At 40.0% G+C, this 3135-nt stretch overlaps 1 pseudogene across 1 annotated transcript; it reads left to right on the top strand.

Annotated features, from left to right (window-relative positions):
* The first annotated feature begins 1955 nt into the window (after nucleotides 1-1955).
* LOC309835907 (acyl-protein thioesterase 1-like) lies at nucleotides 1956-2649 on the top strand (annotated as a pseudogene). The gene has a single exon. The product of its transcript is annotated as an acyl-protein thioesterase 1-like (transcript).
* The last annotated feature ends 486 nt before the right edge of the window (nucleotides 2650-3135 follow it).

The raw sequence follows: 3135 nt of genomic DNA on the forward strand, positions 1-3135 counted from the left end.
AATGGGCTTTGACCTGTATAAAATAATGCTACCCAGATCCTCCACTAGCTAAAGATGTTGGTGAGTAATCATAACATCAATTGCATCTACCTAGTAAAGTCCATTATATGTGTACATTCAGAATGCCCTGCTTAGAAAGTCCATTTTCCAAAAGTTTAGAAAATTACAGTGAAAGTGAGGCTCAGGAGCCACTTTACATTTTAGGTTATAGGACTAACAATAGTTCTTTTCCTTTAATAGTTTAGTTTCTTGTTTTGTGCTATAAAGAGATCTCAGCTCTTTTCTCCCATGGTTGTTCATTTGTTATTATGAAAAGGTTTATCTTCTCCATTGCTATGTTCCTGATCTAGCTCTTAAGAGGAATAGATTTCCCTGTATAACATTTCAAGCCACTTGTGTTCATTAACGATGTAGATAATCTTGACATTAGTCAGTTTTGAAGCAAAGCATGCTCTAGAGAGGCCATAGGAGAAAAAGAAAAAGAAAAAAATTTTAATTGCTTATGACTAGTCATTAGGAGCAAAGCCTCAAAGACAGCAACACAGAGCAACCAGAATTACTCTACTTTCACATGGAGAAGGAAAAAGACATGAGTCTTGTGGTTGTATTCAAAAAGAAGAAACTCAGCTTTGAAAACCCTCTTGGTTCCTCCCCAACTTAAAATTTCTTGTTAATTTTTTAAAAATATTTATTTATTTATTTATTTGGCTGCATCAGGTCTTAATTGCGGCACGCCGGATCTTTGTTGCGGCATGCGGGATTCTCTCTAGTTGTGGCGAGCAGGCTGTAGAGCACATGGGCTTAGTTCCTCCGCGGCATGTGGGATCTTCCCGGACCAGGACTCGAACCCACGTCCCCTGCATTAGCAGGCGGATTCTTAACTACTGCGCCACCAGGGAAGCCCCACGAATTATTTTTTTTTAATTCTAGTGATCGGTTTTAGGAGTTTGTTTTGCCACATTCTAAAAGAACATCCTATAACAAAATTTGTTGGGAAGATTAAAGTAATATTTTTAACCCCAACATGACTGATCTTGGATTTTAATAATCTGAATTACTTTGATGTATTTTGTTTCCAATTTGAAATCTATGCTGTTCTGACTCATTTTTTTCCAAGAGTTTAGACGGAGGCATTTGGATTATATATACGTGTGTAGAGAATTCGGCTGAAATAGGGGTTTTTTGTGACGTATGTTTTTACAGAGCAGAAAATGGTCATATAGTCAAATTATTACAGTCAGTATTATAGGAAGGCAATTACCACACTATCCACTTCCATTCACCCATCTTTCCTAATCGCATCCTCTCTTTCTCACCTGTCAATCAGTTTTCTGCAATGTGTATAAAGCCCTCTCCCAGTTAGAAGATGAGTAGTTTATGAGAATAATGTCTACATAATAATTTGATGTCCTTTTTACCCTAGATGGGATTCTCTCCACTCTAAACCTTAAAATTTATACTTTAGCAATTTTACAAGCAATTTCTACAATGGCAGCATCTTCACTCTCGTGCAGGGCGATTAGTAGCCCAGCTCTCATGAATTCTGGCTACTATGCGTTAGAGGTCATGCCACACACATTGTCATGAGCTTTTCTTTCTTTTTTGTTTTGTTTTGTCATGTCCTCACCCAAAATGTAAAATAATTTTGCATTAAGAGAGAATTGTGACACCATTTTACAGATGAAAGGACTGAAATGTGACCTGAAACTTAGCCAACATCTGAGTTCTATGTAGAGGCAGATATTTTGCAGACAGCCCGGAAAAGAATAAATAAAATAACACGCAAGTTTCATTAACCCTAATGAAAGTTTCTGAATATGGGTGAAAATGAGGAGTCAGGGATACTCACATTTAAGAATTCTGTTGCGCGCACGCGCCTGAGCGTGCGCCCTTGGGCCGCGGCTTGGCGCCAGCTCCGCCTTCCGCTTGAGACGCGCTGTCGGTAGAGCCGGTGTATGTGCGGCAGTAACATGTCGGCCCCGCTGTCCGCCATTGTGCCCGCCGTCCGGAAGGCCACCGACGCGGTAATTTTCCTTCATGGATTGGGAGACACGGGGCATGAATGGACAGAAGCCTTTGCAGGTATCAGAAGCGCCCACATCAAATACATCTGCCCGCACGCACCAGTTATGCCTGTAACATTAAATGTGAACATGGCCGTGCCTTCTTGGTTTAACATTATTGGGCTTTCACTAGATTCCCAGGAAGATGAAACTGGAATTAAACAGGCAGCAGAAAGTGTAAAAACTTCAATAGAGCAAGAGGTGAAGAATGGCATTCCTTCTAACAGAATGATTTTGGGAGGATTTTCTCAGGGAGGGGCTTTATTTCTGTTCACAGCACTGACCACACAGCAGAAGCTGGCCGGCGTCACCGCTCTCAGCTGCTGGCTGCCCCTGCGGGCCTCCTTTCCACAGGATCCTATCAGTGGTGTGAATAGAGACATTTCTGTTCTTCAGTGCCATGGAGAGTTGGGTCCTTTAGTTCCCCTAATGTTCGGTTCTCTTACTGCTGAAAAGGCTAAAAACATCGGTAAATCCAGCCAATGTAACCTTCAAAACCTATGGAGGCATGATGCACAGTTCATGTGAACAGGAAGTGATGGATATCAGGCAGTTCATTGATAAACTCCTACCTCCCATTGTTTGATGTCACTGAGAGGCCTTGTGGAGAAGTGCACACCAGCATCATCGTCGTAGAGTAAAACTTTTTCCTGTGCCCAATCTTGAAACCTCTAATGTTTGCAGTGTTAAAATGTTTTGCAAATACACACAAGTGACACAGACTAAATAAATCTCCTCATGGGAAATTTATGATCATTTAAGTTTCTATGTATGTATTTGTATAATATGATCCAGAATATATGAGTATAAAAATAGGTGAAGCAGCTAGCATCTTTCTCCCAAATGTAATTAAGAAAAATAATAAAATACGGCAACCAGACTTTTTATTACATCACTTGGAAATGATTAGTATGCTTAATGAAAACTTGTTCAGGTATAAGTGAGCAGTTAAGACATAAACAGTTTATGCGTGCTGTGACTTAGTCTCTGGGCTTATTCCCAAATTACTTAGTCACCATGCAGTATCTGTATTTTTATTATATGTGTTCATAGGTACTTAATGATTATAAAA

Source organism: Grampus griseus (genome assembly GCF_964374135.1).
Source record: "Grampus griseus genome assembly, chromosome: 18".
Classification (NCBI taxonomy): Eukaryota; Metazoa; Chordata; class Mammalia; order Artiodactyla; family Delphinidae; genus Grampus; species Grampus griseus.